The sequence below is a fragment of the Leptodactylus fuscus genome, chromosome 3 (genome assembly GCF_031893055.1).
Source record: "Leptodactylus fuscus isolate aLepFus1 chromosome 3, aLepFus1.hap2, whole genome shotgun sequence".
In the NCBI taxonomy this organism is placed as follows: domain Eukaryota; kingdom Metazoa; phylum Chordata; class Amphibia; order Anura; family Leptodactylidae; genus Leptodactylus; species Leptodactylus fuscus.
The window spans coordinates 204,842,137-204,857,986 of record NC_134267.1 but is presented as its reverse complement, the minus strand read 5'-3'; positions in this window follow the sequence as shown (position 1 = coordinate 204,857,986).

Sequence of the window (15,850 nt, the reverse complement as noted above, 5' to 3'; positions counted from 1 at the left end):
GTCCTCCTCCAGTGGCTCCCATTTTAATGTACTCCTCCAGTGGCCCCCATTTTAATGTCCTCCTCCAGTTACCCCCTGGTCTAATGTCCCCTTCCAGTTACCCCTAGTTTAATGCCCTCTCGATCTGCCCCCAGTTTAATACCCCTTCCATCTTCCCCCAGATTAGTTGCCCCCAGTTTAATGTCCTCCTCCAGTGGCCCCCATTTTATGTCCTCCTCCAGTTACCCCCCACTCTAATGTCCCCCTCCAGTTGCCCCCAGTTTAATGTCACTCTTCATCTGCCAAAGTTTAACATAAAAAACACTGATACTCGCCTCTCCTCGCTTCCCTGATGCACAGTCTTAGGTCTCTGCTTCCGGAGTGTTCAGGGAGCTGCAAGTGCGATGTGAGTGACGTCAGTACATCACGTCTACAGCTATCAGAGGCAGATACAGATGAGTTGAAGCCAGGATATACCTCCTGCTGACCGTGGGGAAGGACCCAGAATCCGGGACTGTCCCGCTGAATCCAGGATGGTAGGGAGGTATGTAGTTACGATGCTGTACCATGAGTATTTGATTGAAATGAGTGTACTGAGCCATACCAAAGTGATCTGGGGTCCTACCTGGCTCAGGGTCCCAGTGGAGGATTCCCCTGCGGGCCTGTCTGAGCATGTGGCAGACCATGCTAACCCCTGATAAACTGACCTGTGGTTACCCCTGCTACACTGACCTGTAGGCAGCACTTTCTGTTTTGCTACAGGCAGATGTGACTTCCAGTTTCCTCCAAACTAGGGATGAGCAAACCAATGCAGACCCCAGGGCCCATGATGTCAGCCAGAGGTTGGAAGAGGCCTGAAGAAGACATTGGGGGATCACTGGATGCTACCACGATGCCCAGGAGAGGTGAGGCAAGATTAGTATGATTATAATTTTTATTCCCCTCCCCTGGACCTTCACTTATTATACTCTGGGGTGGGTTTGAACCTCATGAATATTCATCAATAAGAACCCTGTGAGGTTCACCCATCTCTGTTACCAACACTGACATTACAGCAGGGAAGTCCCTCCTCTGTTGCAGAAGCAGCACATAAGTGGCCTTGGAGCTCCAAAGTATACTTAGGAGGCCTGGAGCAGAGGAGGGATTTCCCATAGAGGCCCCTCTACACAGTATTATGTCCCTTAGCGGCTCCTGCACACAGTATTATGTCCCTTAGCGGCCCCTACACACAGTATTATGTCCCTTAGCAGCTCTTGCACACAGTATTATTCCCCATAGTGGCCCCTCCACACAGTATTATGTCCCTTAGCGGCTCCTGCACACAGTATTATGTCCCTTAGCAGCTCCTGCACACAGTATTATGTCCCATAGTGGCCCCTCCACACAGTATTATGTCCCTTAGCAGCTCCTGCACACAGTATTATGTCCCATAGTGGCCCCTCCACACAGTATTATGTCCCTTAGCAGCTCCTGCACACAGTATTATGTCCCTTAGCAGCTCCTGCACACAGTATTATGTCCCATAGTGGCCCCTCCACACAGTATTATGTCCCTTAGCAGCTCCTGCACACAGTATTATGCCCCAAAGTGGCCCCTCCACACAGTTTTATATCCCATTAGTGGCCCCCAGCGCCGCACCTCTAATGAGGCGACGTGAGGCACTCGCTTTGGGCGGCAGCCCGGGGGATTTTTTTTTTATTTTTCCCTCAGAACCAGCGCAAGGAGAGCTGCTGCTCTCCTTGCGCTGGTTCAGACATCTACATATCGGCGTAGGCGGCATCATCACGCCGCCTAAGCTGATACACAGACGTCCCGTAAGAGAAGAGAATGCGGCAGCGGGAGCAGCAGCACGCGGTCGGTCGGTAAGTATAATAACTCTTTTTTTGTTTTATAATAGGCCGCTGCCTGCTGGAGTATCTACTAGCAGGCAGCAGCCTATTTACCAACCCGGACCTGCTCACTGCCACCTCCGCTTCCCCTTGTACTTTAGGCTGCCGTGGGCGGTAGTGAATAGGCCCGGGCAAGGCCGCGATCCCACTGCCGCTGATATTATACTAGACCCCCGAGTATAATAATCGGAGCCCCAGGGAGGTAAGAGAACATAATAAACAATGTTACTTACCTCTCCGGGATCCGGTGTTAATCCAAGCAGGCTTTAGCAGGGTCGGACTGGCCCACCGGGGAATCCCCCGGTAGGCCCCGAGCCCCGACTGTTAAGTCCTCATTTTACATGATACATTGGTCGGGGCCCCCAATCGAGCACCTGATCCAATGCATCTGCATTTGCCTCAACACACACGGGCCCCCATTCTACATGGTGTCCTCCCGATATATAGGGAAAGTATATATCGGAGGACAGCATGTGCAGCTTCAGCATCAGATATAATGGCTGCTCGTAATCCTCTCACTGACCTGCTGCTCTCCTGTGAGGACCTGCTGTGCTGCCCGGACTTCCCTCCTCCCTCCCCCTCCTCCTCACAGTGAGTCGTCTCTCACATCGGAGCGTGTGGGGAAGACAGGAGCCGTCTGCTGCAATGCTGTACTCTTCTGGAAAATGTAAGTATATTATTTTGGTAAAATCTGTCTATTTAATATGTATATATGTGTACATTTGTTTACTGTATGTGTCTTGTATATTGTGTGAGCACTGTATGTTTGTATACAGGTATGTATACAGTATACTATAATAATGTATATGGGTGAGTCTATGTATATATGTGAGTATATATAGTATTCATATAAGTATATATATGACGTATATGATATATGAATGTATATAAATATATATTTGTGTATATATATGCTATAATAATGTATATATGGTATATGTATAAGGCCTGGTTCACATCTGCATTTGGTAATCCGTTCGGGGAGTCCACATGGGCTCCCCGCCCAGGACATGAGTTGCTCCAATTCCTGGACAACCACTTTAAAGGCTAGTTCACACGGGGAAGTTGGCAGCGGATTTTAAGGTGGAATGCGCCTCAAAATCTGTTGCCAAAAATGGCTCCCAATGACTTCAATGGGAGCCGCTCGCTTCTTTTTTCCACTAGCTAGTAGCGGAAAAAAGAAGCGAGCTGCCCTATCTTGCCGCGTCTTTTGATTGTCCGCCTCAGGCAGCAGAGAGGCTAGGTTCACCACTGGCCCCTCCACACAATAGGTCTATTAGCGGCTCCTGCACACAATATTATGTCCATTAGCGGCTCCTGCACACAGTATAATATCCCATAGTGGCCCCTCCACACAGTTTTATGTCCCATTGTGGCTCCAACGGTGTTTGTTGCAAATATTGAAACATGAAAACCAGTGTTACTTACATCTCCTGGGATCCACAACGGTCCTCTTCAATGACGTCACAGACAGTGGCGTAACTACCGCCGTAGCAGCAGAGGCAGCTGCCACAGGGCCCGGGACATTAGGGGCCCGGTGACAGCCGCTACCGCTACTATCATTATACTCGGGGGCCTATTGGACCCCCGAGTGTAATGATCTGCGGCCTGGGAGAGGTAAGAAACATAAAAAACACTGTTACTTACCTCTCCACGATCCGGCAGGGTTCGGCCTAGTCGTCTGACGTCTCATGACGTCTCACGTAATTGAAGATGGACTACTTCAGAGGCCGACAGTGTAGGAGCCGGGAGATAGGTGAGTAACAGAGGTTTTTTTGTTTTTCTCCCCCTGGGTCTCCGATTATACTCTGGGGTCTGAAAAGAGTATAATAATTGTTTATGGGTGTCCACAGTGGGACATAATACTGTGTGCAGGGGCCACTATGGGGTACAATACTGTGTGCAGGGGCCACTATGGGGATAATACTGTGTGCAGGGGCCACTATGGGGTATAATACTGTGTGGAGGAGCCACTATGGGGATAATACTGTGTGCAGGGGACACTATAGGGCATAATAGAGCGAGCAGGAATGCGTAGGAGGGGGTCGGTCGAGGTCTTGAGTGTCGGTCGGGGAGGGCCATGTCAAAAGTTCGCCACGGGGCCCCGCCATTCCTACTTACGCCACTGGTCACAGACATGGGTTACGCCAGTGTAATTATGTGTTGCAACGATGGCCTGACCACTGTCATGCCACTACAGAGTCCGAACACTTCATGTAGTCACGCTGTAGAAGTGAGAAACACTGGTTTTTATGTTCCCTCGCCCTCCCTGAGCCTCCAATTATTATAGCGAAGAGACCCCAGAGTATAATAATAGTAATATTTGTTGGGGTTCACACAACAAATACTCTTGTTGCGGCCCTGCGGCCTTACTTACTGATCCCCGCTCCTGCTCACAGCCACCTCTGCTTTCGCTTCTTCCCCTTCAGGGGGCCCCAGTGACGTTATATATGAGACACATGATACCCCCTGGAGGGCAGAAGTGGAAGCGGCTGTGAGCAGGAGCGGGGATCAGTAAGTAAATAGGGCCGGTTAAATAGATCCAGGGCTCAGTGGCAGCCGCTACAGCTACTACTGCGGTACTTATGTCACTGCCTTCACCTGATGTCTGAATTATATAGTGTCTGTCCCTTTTAGAAGATTCACAAATATTCACACATTGTCATATTAGAGAAAATAAAACTGAATAAAGACTCATGGACAGAAAATTAAATATATTCAAATTTTACAATTTTATTATCACATTTTCAGCAGATTAGTATATGTGGAAGCCAGAATATTTTCTGAAATACTTATGTAAAAATATATATCCTGTACCACAATCTATCTCATTATTTATCATATGAGATAGATAGATAGATAGATAGATAGATAGATAGATAGATAGATAGATATGAGATGGATGGATAGATAGATAGATAGATAGATAGATAGATAGATAGATAGATAGATATCAGTGATAAGGACAATACTCAGCAGCTGACACGCTGCAGAGACATCCACAATGTGTGGACTGGGGGGGGGGTGGAATGACAGGTCCCACTACCAACCTACCTGCCATTCCTAAAAAATCCAGCCCAATACTGAGCATGTACAGTAACAAAATGCTCAGCAGACAAAAGTTATCTGCTGAGAACAAATCATCCTGGACTTTTCCTCATCTCGACAACCTGAGCAGTCTGTGTGAGATGTACACCCCCTCCATCACTTTGCCGGCCATCGGCTTACAATCCTGTATCACAGTCTATCTAATTATTTATCATATGAGATAGATAGACAGACAGACAGACAGACAGACAGACAGACAGACAGATAGATAGATAGATAGTTTTTATAGGCACACAGGGGTGGGTAATTTTTTTTCTGTTTTTTTAGATACTTAGGTAGACAGACAGATATACAGGGGATTTTTTTTTTTTTTTTTAAAGATAGAGAGAGAGATAGGAGGGTACAGAATATATAGAGATACTTAGGTAGACAGACAGATATACAGGTGGGGATTTTTGTGTGTTTTTTTTTTTAGATAGATAGAGAGATAGAGAGATAGATAGATAGATAGATAGATAGATAGATAGATAGATAGATAGGAGAGTACAGAATATATAGAGATATTTAGGTAGACAGACAGATATACAGGTGGGGATTTTTGTGTGTTTTTTTTTTTAGATAGATAGGAGATAGAGAGATAGAGAGATAGATAGATAGATAGATAGATAGATAGATAGATAGATAGATAGGAGAGTACAGAATATATAGAGATATTTAGGTAGACAGACAGATATACAGGTGGGGATTTTTGTGTGTTTTTTTAAAGATAGATAGGAGATAGAGAGAGAGAGAGAGAGATAGGAGGGTACAGAATATATACAATAATATGGCTACTAACGTAGTCCTGGAGATGCACCGACTGCGCAGTCTGGCTAATAGATGTGTCCGGATCATCTTGTGCACCATCAGAAGATGATGAGCTGAAGCCGTCCAGATTCTACACGGAACACTAAGAGTTCTTCAAAGTTCCGAAAAGAAGACGATGTGCTGTTGATTATCCCTTCTCCTTCGAGCCAAGCTGGAACTAAATGGCGAATCTGGCTTCTGCAGAGTGCACAAGTCTGACTCTGTTGGACCCATTGGATTATGCAGGCTGAATGGAATACATGTGAGCAGTTTAAGTGAAGAACCTGTTGACCTCCAAAATAGTTCCCCAGACAAATGGCGCACGATTCTGGCTCCTCAACGTCCTGATGTACTGTAGACGGGACCACGTTGTAATGTGGAGAGCGACTCTGGTATGGATGAGGTCTTCTTCTCCTGTCCTGAGGTCCTGGAGTCCTGCGTCTCCTTTGGCCTGATGTTCGACTCCTCGTGCGGTGCGCAATCGGTGAGTAATCCTGCGTCTGGTCAGCAGGCTGTATGCCACTTGGCGTCAGATCTTCCTGGACGTTTCTGCCGGATCGGCGAGAAAGATGCCGTCTTGGCATATTGTGGCTTGTGGCCACCACTAGGTGTGGCCTTAGGGACACTATATTATAAAGTGTCAATTCAAATCAAGCTAAACAAGCTAATAAGCAAATAATCCAAAGTTTTGGATCAAATCCTGCGCTAGAGATGCTTATGAGAGGGCTTCTCCGTGGCAAGTGACTTCCAACACAGAATTGGAACACTATCTGCATCATTCATAATGGAATTCAGGATACCATCACCTGCTGCCCATGTATTGTGCCATCATCGGGCAATATATGATATTATCACCAACCACTTACCTTACAAGTATGGAGTACAGGTCACAGGAATGATTATAGTCCATCACCTGCTTCTCTATGCTGTGTATTGTGTTACTAGGTGTGAATACTGCTCTATGTATTACTGCAGATGCTCAGCTGGCAGCCATCTTTATTATTGCATCGTCTTCTCTGATGACAACTGTCAATATCATCTCTAATGTTTTTTTGCTTATGCAGATTGTGAGCTCCATATAGGGCACACAATGTACATTGTTTCCCTGTCAGTATGTCTTTGTAGTATGGGAGGAAATCCACGCAAACACGGGGAGAACATACAAGCTCCTTGCAGATGTTGTTCCTGGCAGGATTCGATCCCAGGACTCCAGTAACACAAGGCTGTAGTGCTAACCACTGAGCCACTGTGTTGCCCCTAATATCACCTCTAATGTTTAACAGCCAAATTTACAGGGAAACTAACAACACAATCCCCACTGCCAAAAAAGACATATTGGGCCTTATTTATCAAGACTAACAGGGAGACTGTCTTTCCTATCTATAGCACAGTCAGATCTTGGCCCACAGGAGGGCTAGTATTTTTATATTTTCAAAAACTTTTTTTTTTTAATTTTTCTTTTACTTTGTTTTCAGTCCTCCTAGGGACCATGAACTTTAGGGGGTCTGATCGTTCATACAATACAATACAAATGTATTGAAGTGGATAGTAAAGCCATAGAAGTGTTATTCCTTATGCAAATTAGGAACTTGGATCACTGGGAGCATTACCTTCAATCCTTGAGCAACCCCATATCTTTTGGAAACATGCCCCTGATTCAGTTAATGCTGCCCCCCGGCCCTCCAACATGGCCAAATGGCATGCATGAGTAGTATGTACTTGCGGTCCTTGGTGTGTATGAGCATACTGTGCACACTGAGGACTACAAGCATATACTGCCCACAAATGTCACTAACTGCCCCTAAACAGCATAGAAGAGATGTAGAAGAGATTTTGATAGTGGTAGACTCCCTTTAAATTGATAGGTGTCATAAGTCTAAAGTAGTCCTGAAAAGTTCTAGAATATAGCATGTGCTAGCTATTGTATTTTCTGGATTTCCATAGACTTCAAAAAATCTGAAAAATGTATGTACAAAATTTTAAAAAGTCTGTAATAATACTTCACAAAAAATGACATTAGAACTCTTGAAATGTATGACAGCTTTAATATCTTGTGAGAAGGTGACAGGCAGAGTGCTGGAGTCCCACTAGATCAGCCCCAAGTTTCTCACCTATGTGTGGTCCTGGGCAGGTCTGGAATAGGCTTCAGCTCAAGTGTAGGTCCTGGGCTCATTACTGACCTAGAAAAGGCTGAAGAGCTTGCACTTCAGGTCAGATCCAGGGAGTGAGAGGAGGTGTCTGGGTCTATCCTGATACTCTGATTCTGGTGAGACTGCATTGTGCTCATTTGTAGCAAGCCAAATGTTTAGTTAGTTTATTGTTACTGTTTAGTTAAGGGCTCGGACAAGCAGGATTTTGTTTCATATCGGTTTGTTTTGTTTTTTTGCCTAAAGTTAAGGCTGTATTTTAATTTGCTCATTTTGTGCCTAAAGTGACGGTTTATTTATTCTCCTGTACTTTTCTAAATAAACCTGTTTTCAGCGTATATTGTGTCCCTGTCTTTGACTGGTTGGATCCGCACCATTGCTGCTACTGGGCTACCTTCCCCACAATGTATTTTAACCCCTTACTGCCACAGTAATTTTTTGCTTTTTTCTTTTACTCCCTGCCTTCCAACAACTTTTTGATTTTCCCATTTACAGAGCTGTATGAGGGCTTCATTGTTGCAGGACAAATTGTAGCATTTAATATTCTGTATGATATACTGGGAATCTGAAATACAAATTCAGAATTGGGTGGAATTAGAGAAAAACTGCATTGTGCAATTTTCTTCTGACATGTCTGTACGCTTTGGGTCGGTACGATTACAGTGATACCAAATTTATGTACTTTTTGTTATGTTTTTAACACCTTAAAAAACTCCAAAACGTTGATAAAAAAAAAAGTTCTTGGAGTTGCCATGTTCTGACACCTTTAAGGGAGCATTCACACTACGGTCAGTGTCCGACAGGTAGTGTCCGCTCCTAGTGTCCGTTCAAAATCTCGCACGGACATTAGGAGCGGACACTAGCTGTATCCGTGAAACTTGTCATTCATTTAAATGGCGATCGGGTGCGTTCTTTTGCACTCCGTGCCCTTCCTTCACTGTCCACATGTAAAGATGTCCGACTTTTCAAGCGGACAGAAAAACCCGACATGTAGGTTTTTTCTGTCCACTTGAAAAGTCGGACATCTTTACATGCGGACAGTGAAGGAAGGGCACGGAGTGCAAAAGAACGCACCCGATGCCCATTTAAATGAATGACAAGTGTCACGGACACAGCTAGTGTCCTCTCCTAATGTCCGTGCTAGATTTTGAACGGACACTAGGAGCGGACACTAGCTGTCGGACACAAACGGTAGTGTGAACACCCCCTAACTTTTTCAGATTACTGTATACAGGGCTGAATAAAGCATCTTTAGAGCGGGTTCACACTTGCGCCCACTTTGTTGGTTTCCATCTTCTGCCCGAGAAACTGGACAGGAGATGGAAACGCGGCAGTCAGTGTCCGCCCATGTGCGTCTTCTGGTCTCCTGCATGTCTGACTTTGTATCCGGTTAAAAAAAACAAAAACATTTCACTGCGGAGGACAGAAAATGCTCACAGGCAGACACTCAAGTGAATGGGTTTAATAACTGACTGCCGGGTTTCCATCTCCTGTCCATTTTCTCGGACAGAAGACGGAAACCTGCAAAGCGGAGATCGGGCGCAGGTGGGAACCCGCCCTTATTTAAAAGCCAGATGTACTTTTTATTTCTATCATTTTGGGGAATGTTTGATGTTTTTTTTTTTAATCACTTTTTAGTTATATTTCTATGGGAGGCAAAATGGCAAATAAACGTCGGTTTGGCTCTTTTGATTGTTTTTCCCGCTACGGTGTTCACCATATAGGAAGATTATTTCTAAAATTTTATAGTCATTTTCAAACTCAGGGATACCCAATGACTATGTGTTTTATATTGTTTAGTTATTTTTAGATCTCATCTAGGAAAATGGTGATGATTTGGACAGATATACTAGTGCATCTCAATAAATTAGAAAATCATCAAAAAGTTTTGATTTTTTTTTTTAGTCATTCAATTGAAAAAGTGAACCCCATATATTATATTGAGTCATTACAAACAGAGTGAACTTTTCCAAGTGTTTCTTTCTGTTAATGTTGATGATTATGGCTTATAGCCAAGGAAAACCCAAAAGTCATTATCTCAGAAAATTAGAATTAGAGATGAGCGAGTACTGTTCGGATCAGCCGATCCAAACAGCACGCTCCATAGAAATGAATGGATGCACCTGGTACTTCCGCTTTGACGGCGGCCGGCCGCTTAACCCCCCGCGTGCCGGCTACGTCCATTCATTTCTATGCGAGAGTGCTGTTCGGATCAGCCGAATATCTCTAATTAGAATATTATCTAAGACCAACTGTAAAAAGATTATTTAACACAGAAATATTGACCAAATGAAAAATTTGTCCAGTCAATGCCCTCAATATTTGGCGGGGGCTCCTTTTGCATGAATGACTACATCAGTGTGGCATGGAGGTATCAGCCTAGGTTGTATGATAGTTGCCTTCAGCTTGTCTGCATTGTTGGGTTTCATCTTCCTCTTGACAATACCCCATAGATTCTCTATGGGGTTAAGGTCAGGCAAGTTTTCTGGCCTATAAAGCACAGTGATATTGTGGTTAGTAAACCAGGTCTTAGTATTTTTGGCAGTGTGAACAGGGGCCAAGTCCTATTGGAAAATGAAAATTGCATCCCAAAAAAGTATGTACAAAAAGAAAGATATTGGGCTGTTGCTTACCACATCCACAAGCGTTTTTCGAGGTGCCAAACCAATCCTCCGGACTCAGGAGGATAATTTTTAAGTTTTTTAAACTCACTCTTTATATATTTTTTTCTTTCTGTCACGTTTTCTATTGGTGTGGAAGCTGTATTTTTTTAATGTAATAAATTAAGGTGAAATTTTATACCTGAAGAGTGTTGCAAGCCATCCCTTACTACTTGTCTCATCCCAAAAAAGTTGTGGGCAGAGGGAAGCCTGAAGTGCTCTAGAATTTCCTGGCAGGCGGCTGCGCTAACTTTGGTCTTGATAAAACACAGTAGACCTACACCAGCAGATGACATGGCTCCCCAACCATCACTGATTGTGGAAACTTCACACTAGACCTTAAGCAGCTTGGATTGTGTATAACCTCTTCGCTCTTCCTCCAGACTCGGGGACCTTCCAATTGAAATGCAAAATTTACTTTCAAATGAAAAAAAAACCAACATTTGACCACTGAGCAACAGTATCTAATCTTACAGCATGTGGTACTGTGTGCAGACGCGCGTATCTAATCCTCCCCTGTGTGGTACTGTGTGTTGAGACGCGTATCTAATTCTCTGGCTTGTATTCTCTGGCATGTATCTAATCCTCCAAAGTGTGATACTGTGTGCAGACACACGTATCTAATCCTCCCGTGTGGTATTGTGTGAAGAGGCGCATATCTAATCCTGCGGCGTGTGGAACTGTGTGTAGACGCACGTATCTAATCCTACGGCATGTGGTACTGTGTGCAGACGCGCGTATCTAATCCTCTGGAGTGTGGAACTGTGTGCAGATGCGTGTACCCAATCCTTTGGCATGTGGTACTGTGTGCAGACGTGTGTATCCAATCCCCTGGTGTGTGGTACTGTGTGCAGACGCGTGAATCTAATCCTTCGGCATGTGGAACCATGTGCAGACGCAAGTATCTAATCCTTCAGTGTGTGGAACTGTGTGCAGAAGCGCATATTTAATCCTCTGGTGTGTGGGACTTTGTGCAGACGCGTGTATTTAATCCTCTGGTGTGTGGGACTGTGTGCAGATGCGTGTATCTAATTCTCTGGCGTGTGCTGATCTGTGTATCTAACCCTCTGATGCGTGTATCTCAGTTTGGATATCAGTGTTGTATTGTGCATGTTGAGTGACCGTGTGTATTGCAGTTGGAATATGAGTGAAAGACTTGCAGATTTGTATTGGCTAGAGGGGGGGGGGGCGGCATTGTGTTGGGAATGCTGTATCTCAGCAACGGTACGTCCGAGTGAGTTGGAGTCTCATCTTAAACCTTCCCAGATACCTGAAGTATCTCTGTACCAAATTTGGTGAAGATCGGTCCAGTCGTTTGGTTTCCATTAGAGAACTGACAGACAGACAGACAGACAGACAAGAATTCATTTTTATAATATAGAGAGATATAGATATATACAGTATATATATATATATTTTACCTCATTGCTGCTGGGTCTCTGCTATATAAGCAGTATAGACCTAGAGGATATGGTAGCCGCTGAGCTCCTGAAGTTTCTGGTTTCTGTTCGGGAGTCCACTTAGGGACCCCCCCCGAATGGAAACCTATACGCATTAAAAAGCAGTTACCTGGGAAACCCGCGGAACCCATAGACTGTAATGCGGTCCATGTGGTTTATGCTTGATTTCCGCACAAAACATGTGGAGAAAAAAAATGCTGCTTGCCTAAGAGGCTCCGGCTTCTTAATGATTTTGGAGTATATCATGCCAGCGGGATAATTCATTAGTCATAATAAATGTGTATTTCTAGCCCAAAGCTAATGTCAGACATTTTAGAAAAGCCGTGCAAAACTTTTTCATCCGTGGATTTTGCAATAGAGTCTCCAGGACAAATGTGAACGTAGCCTTACAGAGTCGATTATGTTATATCTTTTCTGAGGTCAAACAATTGAGGAAAACGTAAAACAATGGCCTGTGTCCATACACCATAGATATAAAAATCCAATAACAACAAGAAAATAACAAAGCGACACGTGATTCAGAATGTCTATTTAACTTTGGTTGTGGAGGTAAAATACTGTTACAGCAAAAACGAATTCTTCGTGAAAATACAGTAGTAACACCAAGTAGAAAAAAATAATACTAGTAATACCTTCATAATAAATAATAAAAAAAATAATAAAAACCCTACTATATATAACATATAGCTATGAGTCCTAACAGTATATATATCACAAGAATTCATTTTTATAATATAGAGAGATATAGCACTGAGCCTCTACAGTATGTATGTAACATATAGATCTGAGTCCTACAGTATATATGTAACATATAGCTCTGAGTCCTACAGTATATATGTAACATATAGCTCTGAGTCCTACAGTATATGTGTAACATATAGCTCTGAGTCCTACAGTATATATGTAACATATAGCTCTGAGTCCTACAGTATATATGTAACATATAGCTCTGAGTCCTACAGTATATATGTAACATATAGCTCTGAGCCCTACAGTATATATATATAACATATAGCTCTGAGCCTACAGTATATATGGCATATAGCTCTGAGTCCTACAGTATATATGTAACATATAGCTCTGAGTCCTACAGTATATATGTAACATATAGCTCTGAGTACTACAGTATATATGTAACATATAGCTCTGAGCCTACAGTATATATGGCATATAGCTCTGAGTCCTACAGTATATATGTAACATATAGCTCTGAGTACTACAGTATATATGTAACATATAGCTCTGAGCCCTACAGTATTTATAACATATAGCTCTGAGCCTACAGTATATATGGCATATAGCTCTGAGTTCTACAGTATATATGTAACATATAGCTCTGAGCCCTACAGTATATATGTAACATATAGCTCTGAGTCCTACAGTATATATGTAACATATAGCACTGAGTCCTACAGTATATATGACATCTAGCTCTGAGCCCTACAGTATATATGTAACATATAGCTCTGAGTCCTACAGTATATATAACATCTAGCTCTGAGCCCTACAGTATATATCACATATAACTCTGAGTCCTACAGTATATATGTAACATATAGCTCTGAGTCCTACAGTATATATGTAACATATAGCTCTGCGTCCTACAGTATATATGATATATAGCTCTGAGCCCTACAGTATATATGTAACATGTAGCTCTGAGTCCTACAGTATATATGACATATAGCTCTGAGTCCTACAGTATATATGATATATAGCTCTGAGCCCTACAGTATATATGTAACATATAGCTCTGAGTCCTACAGTATATATGTAACATATAGCTCTGCGTCCTACAGTATATATGATATATAGCTCTGAGCCCTACAGTATATATGTAACATATAGCTCTGAGTCCTACAGTATATATAACATCTAGCTCTGAGCCCTACAGTATATATCACATATAGCTCTGAGTCCTACAGTATATATGTAACATATAAATCAAATCAAATCAAAAAAGCTTTATTGGCACGTCCGAATAGATATTTGGCATTGCCAAAGCTAGTAAAGTGTGGGGGGGGGGGGGAGTTGGACTCGGGTGGGTGAGTGGTGGGGGTGGGGTGGGTGGTTTGGGGTATAACAGTCCATGGAGTTTCATCTTCCTCTTCGTTGGTGACTGCTATATGGGGAGGTGGGGGTGGGAGGGGTGGGGGTGGGGCGGGTGTTGGGATAAATATAACAGTCCGTGGAGTCTCATCTTCCTCTTAGTTGGTGACCGCTATATGGGGGGGGCGGGTGTATTGGGATAAATATAACAGTCCGTGGAGTCTCATCTTCCTCTTGTTTGGTGACAGCTGGACACGTATTGGGCAGCGATCTCCACAGTGGCCTCTTCTTCTCCCAGTAGGATGTAGAGTTTCTATGTAGAGTCCTACAGTATATATATAACATATAGCTCTGAGTCCTACAGTATATATGACATATAGCTCTGAGTCCTACAGTATATATGTAACATATAGCTCTGAGTCCTACAGTATATATGTAACATATAGTTCTGAGTCCTACAGTATATATGTAACATATAGCTCTGAACCCTACAGTATTTATAACATATAGCTCTGAGCACTACAGTATATATGGCATATAGCTCTGAGTTCTACAGTATATATGTAACATATAGCACTGAGTCCTACAGTATATATGACATCTAGCTCTGAGCCCTACAGTATATATGTAACATATAGCTCTGAGTCCTACAGTATATATGTAACATATAGCTCTGAGTCCTACAGTATATATGTAACATATAGCTCTGAGTCTTACAGTATATATATATATATATATATATATATATATATATATATATATAACTTATAGCTCTGAGTCCTACAGTATATATGTAACATATAGCTCTGAGTCCTACAGTATATATATATATATATATATATATATATATAACATATAGCTCTGAGTCCTACAGTATATATGTAACATATAGCTCTGAGTCCTACAGTATATATATATATATATATATATATATAACATATAGCTGAGTCCTACAGTATATATATAACATATAGCTCTGAGTCCTACAGTATATATGACATATAGCTCTGAGCCCTACAGTATATATATAACATATAGCTCTGAGCCCTACAGTATATATGTAACATATAGCTCTGAGTCCTACAGTATATATATAACATATAGCTCTGAGCCCTACAGTATATATGTAACATATAGCTCTGAGTCCTACAGTATATATATATATATATATAACATATAGCTCTGAGTCCTACAGTATATATGTAACATATAGCTCTGAGTCCTACAGTATATATATATATATATATATATATATATATATATATATATAACATATAGCTCTGAGTCCTACAGTATATATGTAACATATAGCTCTGAGTCCTACAGTATATATATATATATATATATATATATATAACATATAGCTGAGTCCTACAGTATATATATAACATATAGCTCTGAGTCCTACAGTATATATATAACATATAGCTCTGAGCCCTACAGTATATATGTAACATATAGCTCTGAGTCCTACAGTATATATATATAACATATAGCTCTGAGTCCTAAAGTATATATGTAACATATAGCTCTGAGTCCTACAGTATATATATAACATCTAGCTCTGAGTCCTACAGTATATAGAGTATATATGTAACATCTAGCTCTGAGTCCTACAGTATATATCACATATAGCTCTGAGTCCTACAGTATATAGAGTATATATGACATCTAGCTCTGAGCCCTACAGTATACAGTATATATACATCTAGCTCTGAGCCTCCACATAATGACTGGGATAGGTAGGATTGCCGTGTGAAGGGCTTTCTAGG